The 11592-nt window shown below is 42.1% G+C and overlaps 1 long non-coding RNA gene across 1 annotated transcript; it reads left to right on the top strand.

Annotated features, from left to right (window-relative positions):
• Positions 1-461: 461 nt before the first annotated feature.
• Positions 462-10325, top strand: LOC132540248 (uncharacterized). The gene is made up of 3 exons (XR_009551453.1): positions 462-650; positions 8975-9038; positions 9830-10325. It is a non-coding gene; the product is annotated as an uncharacterized LOC132540248 (long non-coding RNA).
• Positions 10326-11592: the final 1267 nt, after the last annotated feature.

Here is an 11592-nt window from a genome sequence, read left to right as displayed (position 1 = left end):
CAAAAGACCTTCATGCCTGGGGCTTCAAGTTCTCAGGTTCAATCCCCAGCACCACCATAAACCAGAGCTGAGCAGTGCTCTGGTCTCTCTGTCTCTCTCTGTATGTCTCATTAAAACAACAATAATAATAATAATCAAATAAAATTTCAAATCTTGAGATTTGAAATATAATATAGATAAATAATATATATAAATAAAATTATATAATATACATAAATAAAAATCTGTGTTCATAGTTAATAGAATGTAAGACTGTGTAATATATGCATGTATATGTGTGTACACACGCACACAGACATACAGGGAGTTGGTTGTTATTGTGGAAAGTCTAAATGGTGTAAGTCTGAGAGAGCACCAAGGCCAGCCCTGTCCCGTAGGCAACAGGAAGCTAGGAAAGTGCTTTTTAAACTAACACCTAGACTAGGCAGGGTGGCACAGGCAGGAACAAACCCAGACAGTCTGCCTGTTGAGCTGTGGGTCGGTCCTGGTGCTGCTCTCTTCCATCTACTCTTCCCACCCTGACAGCTCTCTCAGAAGGCTGAGGAATGTTCAATTCAGACAATATTCAATCCTGCTGAGTCTATTGAGATTCTACTGAGTTTCCAAATAGAGTCATTCCGACTTCAGGACTTCAGAACTCTGAGTACAAGGTGGGTTGAAGACAGGAAGGCTAACGGCTCTGGGGTTCTGTTCCTAGAATAGACAGGGTCTTGATTTGGGAGTTCAAGAGAAGTCACAATAAGATCAGAGACTTTCTTTCTAGGAGGAGGAAGAGGAGGATGAGGAGGACAATCTGTGTGGGGGGCAGGTTAAGAAGTTTTCCCCAGGGCAGCCAAATTGCTAGTTCCCTTTGTGGCTGCTCCTAATATAGCAGCCTGCTGCTCTCCCTTCTAATCTCACCCTGCCGCTCCCACCTCCCCCTGCAATGTCCAAGTGCTTAATGGGAACTGCTGCTGAAACCCAGCACTAACAGAATAGGACATACCCCCAAACACTACCCATTTGGACCCTGAAACTTGGAATTCTTTTTTAAAAAAGAACAAGCTGTTTTCTTAAAGATCAATCTTTCCCCTTTATTGGGGGGTGGTTAATGCTTTACAGTGTAGCTGTTGACACACTGGCACAATTTCTCATCGCTTCGTGATAGGTGTCTGCAAAACACTCTCGCCTCTAGTTTAGGTCCCTTTCCACCATCATCCATCAGAACCTCAAAGCCTGGCCCCCTCCCTTCTCAAGAGTCCTTTGCTTTAGTGCAAAATTGATGTGTGAAAGAGGGAGATATCAGAATTCAAATCTGACTTATGTAGCAGCAGGGTTTGAATCTGGGGACTAAGCCAAACATGTCTAGTTTAATTGCTAAACCACATCCTTGGTCACCAGAGGACATATTTTAATGTTAATTATTATCATTATCATCATCATCATCATTATCATAAACCCTAGCTTATGGTGGTACAGATGATTGAACCTGGGATCTCAAAGCCCTAAGCCTGCAAGCCTATTTGCATAACCATTATGCTATCTCCCCTCCCCTTGAAAATATTTTATTTGTAATGAGATAGAAGTACTGAGGGAAAACACACACACACACACACACACACACACACACACACGAGAAAATAAAGTAAGTGAAAGCAAGGCCTGTGTTTCCTGCTGCATTCCCAGTGCTTGGCACCCAGTAGTTACTCAGTAACTAGGTTTTAACTAGGGGAGATTGAAAGTCTCTCTAGGTTCATGCAGTCCAAAGGTATGACTTCACATGTGGATAGCAAGGCCAGAGGTGACAACTGCCTTGAGGAGGCCACTTAGAAGTTGATTAGCTGTGTTGGAACTGGTGCCAAGGAACCCAGCCAAGTGCAGAGCACAAGGCCCATGGTGCAGTGAGCCTTCTCCTTTCACACCCAGCATGGCAATGATCTATGAGTACTCTCCAGGACCTCACTCTACCACCCAGCCTAGCTCTATTTCAGCTTTCTTTGGAGAATGTTGGCCAAATAGTCATTTAACTAATTCCATAACCCACTAGTAGGTTATGACTCAAAATATGATAACATGTTAAGAAAAATGTCTGTATCTTCCCCTTTAATTTTTGTTTATTTTTTAATATTTTATTTATTTATTTGATAAATACAGAGATAAATCAAGAGGGAAGAGGGAGGTAGAGAGGAAGAGAGAAAGAGAGATACCTACAACGCTGCTTTACAACTTGTGAAGCTTTCTCCTTGTAGGTAGAGACTGGGGGATTGAACCAAGTCCTTGAACACTGTAACATGTCTGCTTCACCCAGTCCCTATTTAATTTGTTTAAAATTTTCTTTCTCTCTATTTTTTTTACTACTTATGTATTTATTTGTATTTGATAGAGACAGAGAAACTGAGAGGGAAGGGGAGACTGAAAGGGGAGAGAAAGAGAGATACCTGTAACACTGCTTCACTGCTTATGAGGCTTCTCCCTTGTAGTTGGGGACCATGGGCTTGAACTCTGGTCCTTGTGCACTGTAATGTGTGTACTCTGTTGGGTGCACCATCACCCACCTCCACATATCTTTCTTTTAAAAAATGGTACTTAGGGCAGGGGCAGGTAACATAATGGTTATGCAAAGAGACTGTCATGACTTAGGCTCCAAAGTCCCAGGTTCAATCCCCTGTACCACCATAAGCTGAACAGCGCTCTGGTAAAAAAGAAAGAAAGGAAGAAAGGTACTTTAAAGCATTGCCAGTGCATGAACACATTTTTATAGACTTTCAAGAGGCCAGAAGAAAACGATCCACTGGCAGTAATCCCATAGTGAACTTGGCTATACAGAAGAATGGAAGAAATAACTAAGGACTGTTTTCTTGGCCCTTGTATCTCATGCATATGAATTTGGAAACATCACTTTGTTCCTGATTTCATCCCTGTCTCCAGTTCTCAATTGCATGCTACACCATGTCATTTTCATTTTCTCGCTCTTGTGTCTTGCTTTCTGGACCATCTCACGCTTATAAATTGCTGCTTTGCACTCAGAGTCAGAACAGTGCATTCCAAAAGGACGTGGGAGGAATGGCCAGGGCTCTCGAATAACTGACTTTGTTTTGACAGTGATGGTATCTGATGGAGTGGGAACTGATTACAGCTTAACACCCGCTCTTATTGTGCACACCAACTACTCAGAGCTGCTGGGGGTGAGAGGTGAGAGCTGGTCAAGCTGGGGACAAGGACTCTGTGGCTATGCAAAGCATAGTTCAAGGTCATGTTCAAAATCAAGCATTTAAATCACTGGCTCTGGGACAATAACTTTCTGGTCTAAATTTATCCCACTCTTTCAACTTTCACAGGACTGACAAGGGCAGCTAGTGTTACTTACTGCTCAGAAGGGGGAGGGGGGAGGCAGTACAGGGTCTGAATGTGTGAATCTAGAGAAGCCTCAAATGAGAGAAGCAGAGAATGTGGCCTGGTTCCTGCAGATGCTATGAAAAGTGCTTCTAGGCAACGGTATGTTACTGCTGGAGAGCACAGTTCTGGAATCAAGACAATATCACCATATTTATTGTTGTCGCTGTCATCACCCTTGTGATGGGGGATTTCACTGGGAAGGCAACACCATGATACCAGACCACTCAAATAAAGTTCACAGAGATGAGGAGGAAGGTTAGTTAAGACAGAGATCCATGTTGTGGCTACTCTCCATGAGCCCCTGCTCCATCCCGCCCCACTCTGTGCCTCTGTGCTGCCTGCAACTGTACCACTACAGCTCTGCTCCTCTTGCTTCTTCTTTTTATTTATTTATGAGAAAGATAGGAGGAGAGAGAAAGAGCCAGACATCACTCTGGCACATGTGCTGCCGGGGATCGAACTCAGGACTTCATGCTTGAGAGTCCAAAGCTTTACCACTGTGCCACCTCCCGGACCGCTCCTCTGGCTTCTTGTTGGGCCTGGCCATGGTAGCCACTAGGAAGAGATCTTGTGAGAAGTGTTTATTCCCTGCTCCCTCACACCCCATCTGCTCTGTTCTCCTAAAACATTCCATTTCACAGGACCTGAGCACCGTTTCCTGCCCTTGTCCAGCCAGTGCTTGGTGTCTCACCATTCCTGTCAATCCTGTGTAACCCACCCCTTCACCCAGCCTTACCCTCAGCCTTCACACTGCCCCTTTCTCTTATCCTTGGAGTCTATTTGCCATCTGTTGGGACTTGATTCATGAACTCGCTGTGATTCCTGCCTCTGAAGTTGAGGCCTTGTTCAGTTTCCTGCTCTCACAGAGGTCTGGGCAGGTGGAACACTTTGCTGTCGAGAAATCTGGCCTTGGCACAGGCCATTTGGTCTCTCTCTGCCCTCAAGTTTTGCCTTTTGAAGGTTAAGAGGGTTGTAGGCAGCATCTGCCAGCCAAAACAGTCACTAAATCTGCAAGGCAATTTTGGGTAGGATGAAATAGGGCCAAAACTTAGAGGAACAAACTGAAACTGTTGGAAGCCATGTTCCTTTCCAGAGGTCCAGGGGTGGCAGAAGTATCCTGGTTTCAATGAGTGTCTAAGGGAAAACAGACTCCCAGCCCCAAAAGAGTGGTAAAGGTCATCCAGACGGAGTCTTTTCCTTCACAGTTGGGGAAACTAAGGCCCAGGTAGAGGCCTTAGTTTGATCTTAGTTGATCCTGGGAAGCCTGAAACTTGGTTCTTGTGCACTGTAGCATGTACATTCAATCAGGTGCTCCACCGCCCAGTCTGGTCTCTCTCTCTCTGTCTCTCTCTGTCTCTCTCTCTCAAAATAAATTAAAAAATATTTTGAGAAACACTTTTAAATGTTATTCCATGAGACAGAGAGTAGCCAGAAAAGTACTCTGGGATATGTGGTGTCAGGAATTAAACTTGAAGCTTATGCTTTCAAGTCCAGAGCCCTGTCCACTCACTCATTATTAGGACACTATCCTACAAGTAAATAACATCAACTCAGTACAGATTCTCACCCTTTAAGAACTCAAAAGCAAGTCAAGAGACACTGACAAAAAAAAAAAAAAAAGACGATGTCAATCTGACTTACTTGACCACCTAGAGCAATGAAACAAAGAATCTAAAAAGAAAAATAAAAAGCTACCATGAAGTCTTAGCTATAAATTCACATTCCTCCCTCCCCTCTGCTGAGACTTTCTGGAAATGCCCAGGATATTTAGGTGTGGTACCCCCTGAAATGTTTCTTCCTCCAGGAGGGTGGGAAAAAGTAGAGGTTGCATTGTCTTTTCAACAGAAAAAAAAATCCCCTCTAGACTGAAGCAACTAAAAAATATATATATATCTATATATCTATGAGGGTACCACCCCAGAATCCTGGAGATTAGACCTAGAAACCTAGGTCACATCCCTAAAGGGAAGAGTCAAGATAGCAGGGATTCTATTTTAAGGGATTGATAGGGTGAATGGCTGGAAGTTTCTACAATGGAAAAAGAAGGTGGGGTTATCATCTCTGCCACTGCTATTATTGTTGTTGTTATCAAAACCTTGTAAATAGTGCTCTTAAATTATTGTCCTTTCAAAAACAATAAAGGAGATAACAGAGACTGGTGTGTGCATTTGCAAACCCAACAAGAATATTACTATTTGCAGCAGCTTTGCTTTAAGAAAAGAAAGAGAGGCCCTGCAATGAGAAGTGGAGGTCCTTAGGCAGAACTAGGGATGCTAAGGGCTGAAGAGGGAGCGGGGGAGACCTTGTACTCAATAGGAGGGGGATGAGAATATATATATATATAACTGTACAATTAAGCTCTCCCCCACCATAAATTGATTTAAAAAAATTAATGTTTTAAAAAAATTCCAACACATCCATCCAAAAAGATCTGTGTACACATATGTTCTTGGCAGCACAATTTGTAATAGCCAAAACCTGGAAGTAACCCAGGTGTCCGACAACAGATGAGTGGCTGAGCAAGTTGTGGTATCTATACACAATGGAATACTACTCAGCTGTAAAAAATGGTGACTTCACCGTTTTCAGCCGATCTTGGATGGACCTTGAAAAAATCATGTTGAGTGAAATAAGTCAGAAACAGAAGGATGAATATGGGATGATCTTACTCTCAGCCCGAAGTTGAAAAACAAGATTAGAAAAGAAAACACAAGTCGAACCTGAAATGGAATTGGAGTATTACACCAAAGTAAAAGACTCTGGGGTGGGTGGGTGGGTGGGGAGAATACAGGTCCATGAAAGATGATGAATGACATAGTGGGGGTTGTATTGTTAAATGGGAATCTGGGGAATGTTATGCATGTACAAACTATTGTATTTATTGTTGAATGTAAAACATTAATTCCCCAATAAAGAAATAAATTATTTAAAAAAAATAAAATAAAATAGGGGCTTGGCAGTAGTGCACCTGCTTGAGAGCACACATCACAGTGCACAAAGACCTGGGCTCAAGTCCCTAGTCCCTGCCTGCATGGGGGAAGTTTCATGTGTGGAGAAGCAGTAATGCAGGTGTGTGTATCTATCTGTCTGTCTGTCTGTCTGTCTATCTATCTACCTATAAATCTATCTATATCTATCATCTACCTATCTATCTCTTCTTGCAATGAAAAAGAGATAGGGGTCTGTAGAAAGAATGGGGTTCACCATAACAACAGAGCTGGTTTTGTGCTTACAGCTCATCTGACTTTGCTTTGCAATTACTGTCACCTGAGAAGTTCGTGTCCTGGGAGGTAGGGTAGGGAGGAAGTTCAGATATATCAAGCTACCACTCAGGGCAGCAGACTGGCTCTTTTGACTCTATTCTAGGTCCATTGTCAGCCTTCTGGTGTGAATTGACTGCTCAGACTCATTTCTACAGTGAAAAAGAACAAGCTGGTTAGGTTGACCCAGCTGCCTGTACTAGCTGGCATTTATAAATCTCATCACAAGCTGGTCATTTGTTGTTCTGCTTTGTCCTCCCTGGTCTCCCCTAAATGACTCAGCTTTTCAAGTCCCGTTAACTCTGGAACACTGATGGGTTGAATTTTGGAAGTTCCTAGGCCCGGATGGTGATTGCAGTTGCTACCCTGTAAAGGTTCTCAGCAACTGACCAGCTGGTTCTTCCCAGGCACTGGTGGCACAGCTGGAAGCCTTGTTTAGAATGTTCCATCCTCCCTAGCAATTCCACTTAAAACGAAGTTGGGAGTTGAACTTGGGTTGAACTTTGGTCTCATTTAGTGGCCAAGGAACTAGGCAGTGGGTCCATTGCTGGAGTCATGTTGAGGTCACTGAGAAGCGCTGGCCTAGTGGAGCTGAATTCTGAGACAGGAGGGAGCAAGGTTGCTCCTCAATCCCAGTTATCACTGTGGGCACTGGAGCTAATGGTTGACAAACTGACTTGAAGTCAGTCAAGGTAAGCAGGGCTCCAGTTACTGACTGAATCTTGAGCCACCCACACTCAGTAGTATTTCCAGTGGCACTTGATATTCTCTCTCCCTTCTTCCTTCCTTCCTTCCTTTTTTTTTTTTTAGCTTTTTGTTTATTTATTATTGGATAGAGACAGAGAGAAATTGAGAGGGATGTGGAAGATAGCCTGGAAGAGAGACAGAGAGACTCCCGCACCACTGCTTCACCACTTGCAAAACTTTCCCCCCTGCAGGTGGGGACCAGGGGCTTGAACCTTGATCCTTGTACATTGTAACGTGCTCTCAACCAGATGCACCACCACCTGGTTAGTCTTTCTTTCTCTCTCTCTTTCTTCCTTCTTTCCTTTCTTTCTTCCTTTCTCCTTCCTTCCTTCCTTCCTTCCTTTCTTTGTTTCTCCTTCCTTCCTGTCTTTCTTTCTTCCTTCATTTCTTTCTTTCTTTCTTCCTTTCTTTATCTCTCTCTTTCTTTCTTTCTCTTTCTTTCTTTCTTTCTTTCTTTCTTTCTTTCTTTCTTTCTTTCTTTCTTTCTTTCTTTCTTAGGAAAAGGGCATGAAACAGAGCACTGCTCTAGCACATACAATGCTGAGGATCGAGTTCAGGACCTCATGCTTGAGAGCCCAGTGTTTTAGCCACTGAATGTCCTTGTATACTCTTTACCACCCACCCCCTTCATTTCTACTCATTCTCCCCAAGGCTTTAGCCCCACAATCACCCTCCCTCACCACTTTGGAAGAAGCAAGTTATTTTTGGTTTCCTGAGATGATTCTCTCTCCCAAGGGTGACCAAGATGACCTTGCTTGGTGAAGCAAGAAATCAAGCCCTAAAATAGTGGAAATTTTGTGGAAATCTGGAATCAACCAATCCATCAGCCAGGGTCTGGTTGAGTATATTGAAAACCAACAAGATAAATATGTGCACATATACATATACACATCGTTAAATGAAAAGAAGAATGGGACAGTGTTGCATTTCTGGTCCTAATTTTACAAAATAACAACAATAGTAAATAAAGTGTGGATGTGTGAATATAAATCCAAGTGCAGGAGGAATAATTGAATTATCCTCATCAAAATGCTGATAACTGCTGTCTTAGAGTGAGATTCCTGGGCAGTTGTCTTATATTACTTGGGATTTTACAATAGGCATGCTTGTTTTATAAGTGGGAGTGGAAAGTAGTTTCAGTTTGGAAGGAGAAAAAAAAAACCTTTGATTCAGTTTAATATACTTTAATGTGCAGAAGGGTGAGGTAGTGTCTGGTACAAAGCAGCATGGAAACAGAGTTGAGAGGGACAGTGACCCGGGCCAGTATTTGTAGGGTCATGGTGCCCTGATCAGATGACCTCTGTGGCAGGCCTTCCTATTTCAAGAATCTACAATTTGAAGACGCCAAATGGTATCTCTGTACCAAAACTATTTATAAGAATCATTTCCTCCATCTGAGTTGGAACTTCCACCGGCCACTTGTGTGTTTAGATGACATCACCAATGAGATTTATGTGAAATGACTCCCTTTCCTTGATGGTATCAAGGACTCTCAGTAGTTGGGTTCCTTATATTTCTTTGTGTTTAAATGACCTCTGAAGAAGCTGTCATTTGTCAAGTTTTAATTGTTTCCAATATTTTTCCTCTGGTAGGTTTCCAAATGTTGCTGAGCAGAACTAATAATGAGATCAGCAAATATATACATCAATGGAACCTGTAAGTTGTAGGTTTGAGCCCAATTCTGCCACTTTTCATCTGTGTGACTAAGAGATAGTCACTTGTCTCGGGGCTTTACTATTTTTAATTTATTTAAAAGATGGAGTGGGAGGAAAGACAATATTATTTCTTTTACTTATTTACTTATTTGAGGCACAGAGAGAAAGAGAAGAGACCGTAGCATTCAAGTTTCCTTCAGTGCAGTAGGGGCTGGGCTCGAACCTGAGTTGCACACATGACAAAGTAGCATACTATCCAAGTGAGCTATTTCGTTGGCCCAAGAAAAGATGACTTTAAAAATCTTGTCCAGTTTATATACCTTTCCCATATTTGGGAGCTACAGTCTTCTCTGATCCAGCTTTCTGGTCCTTTTTCCAGCCATGATATCATCTCCCCAGACAATAATTTGGATCCACCTGCATATCAGATGTCAGGCTCAAGAAAAAAAATTGTATGGTCATGGGCCCTTTGAATTTTAACTATATTATATAGTTATATATATATGTATATATATAGTTATATATATATAGTTATATATATAGTTATATATATAATATAGTTATATATAATATAGTTATATATATAATATAGTTATATATATAATATATAATATATAATATAGTTAAAATTCAAAGGGTCCATGTAGATAGTTAGTAGGCTATATATACATATAGCCTACTAGCTATCTACAAAACAGAGACCCCCCAACTCTTCATATGAACTATTCCAGCCTTTAGGTTCATGATTAGTCCACAACTTGTTTGGCTTTATATGTTAACTCTTTTTTTCAGCCACCAGGTTCCAGATGCTACCATGATGCCAACCAGACTTCCCTGGGCAGAGAACCCCACCAATGTGTCCTGGAGCCCTGCTTCCCCAGATCCCTGCCCCACTAGGGAAAGAGAGACAGCCTGGGAGTATGGATTGACCTGCCAATGCCCATGTTCAGGGGGGAAGCAATTACAGAAGCCAGACCTTCCACCTTCTGTACCCCATAATGACCCTGGGTCCATACTCCCAGAGGGATAAAGAATAGGGAAGCTATCAGGGGAGGGGAGGGGATACGAAGTTCTGGTGGTGGGAATTGTGTGGAGTTGTATCCCTCTTATCCTATGTTTTATGTCAGTGTTTCCTTTTTATAAATAAAAACTAAAAAATAAAATAAAATAAAATAAAATAAAAAAGCAAAAAAAAAATCTTGTCCAGTTCTGACTTTTTGTGATGAGTTTTTGCTCTAATATTATAATAGAGTTCTTGGATTTATAAATAGTATTATTTTCTTTCTTTCTCTCTCTCTTCTGCTGCTATTCTTGGGGCTTCACTACTCTAGAATGGCTTTTTCAGATAGAGAAGCAGAGAGAGAGAGAGAGATACCACAGCACTGAAGCCTCCTCCAGTGCAGTGGGGACCTGGCTTAAATCTGGGTCTTGCACATAGCAAAGCTGGGTTACTCTCCAGGTGAGATAGTTTGCTGGCCCTAAATCTTCTTGATGTTTGTTTTGTTTTATGTTTGGTCACAGCACTGCTCATCTCTGGCTTACAGTGGTGTTAGATTGTACCTGGGACCTTAGAGGCTCAGGCTTCAAAGTCCTTTGCATAACCATTATGCTATCTCTCCAGCCCCCAAATCTTCTTTAATATATCATTGTTATTTTTGCATACTAACACATAGCAATTTTAAGTATTATCACATAAAGCAGAAGGAATTTTTGTTTCATAACTAGGAAAGTCACAGTAAAATTTGCCAAGAGAGAGCTTTCTTTCCTTTTAAAAAAATATTTTGGGAGTTGGGTGGTAGCACAGTGGGTTAAGTGCAGGTGGCGTTAAGCACAAGAACTGGCGTAAGGATCCCGGTTCAAGCCCCTGGCTCCCCATCTGCAGGGGAGTCGCTTCACAGGCGGTGATACTATCTTTTCTCTCCCCTTCTCTGTCTTCCCCTCCTCTCTCCATTTCTCTCTGTCCTATCCAACAACAATGACATCAATAATAACTACAATAATAGACAACAAGGGCAACAAAAGGGAATAAATAAATAATTTTAAAAAATTTATTTTGGGGGGTTATTGGGTGTTGGTGCACTTAGATAAACATACATAGTACTAATAACAAGGAACTGCAAAAGGATCCAGGTTCAAGCCCCCTGCTCTCTACCTGTAAGGAGGATGCTTCACAAGCGAAGTAGGTCTGCAGGTGTCTATGTTTCTCTCCCTATCACTACCTTCCCCTCCTCTCTCAATTTCTCTCTGTCCTATCCAATAAAGTAGAAAAAGTGGTAACCCAGAGCAGTGGATTCATAGTGACAGTCCTGACCTCCAAAAAAATATTTAATGAGAGATGCAGGAGAAAAGGACATAGATACAGATAGACAAGAGCCCTGGGCTAACATTTTTAACACAGAGAGAGGGAGAGGCACCACAACACCAGAACTTTCCCAGGGCTGTGGCACTTCCATGTGATATGCTAGGTCTCACAGATGGACCAGGCAGGTGGCTTTTCAAGTGACCTCTCTCCAGCCCCACTTTTCCTCTTAGTACCTGCTAACAGATTGGGTGAA

Source organism: Erinaceus europaeus, chromosome 9 (assembly GCF_950295315.1).
Source record: "Erinaceus europaeus chromosome 9, mEriEur2.1, whole genome shotgun sequence".
NCBI classification, from domain to species: domain Eukaryota; kingdom Metazoa; phylum Chordata; class Mammalia; order Eulipotyphla; family Erinaceidae; genus Erinaceus; species Erinaceus europaeus.
The sequence above is the reverse complement of the archived record's forward strand: the minus strand, read 5'-3'. Positions and strand labels throughout refer to the sequence as shown.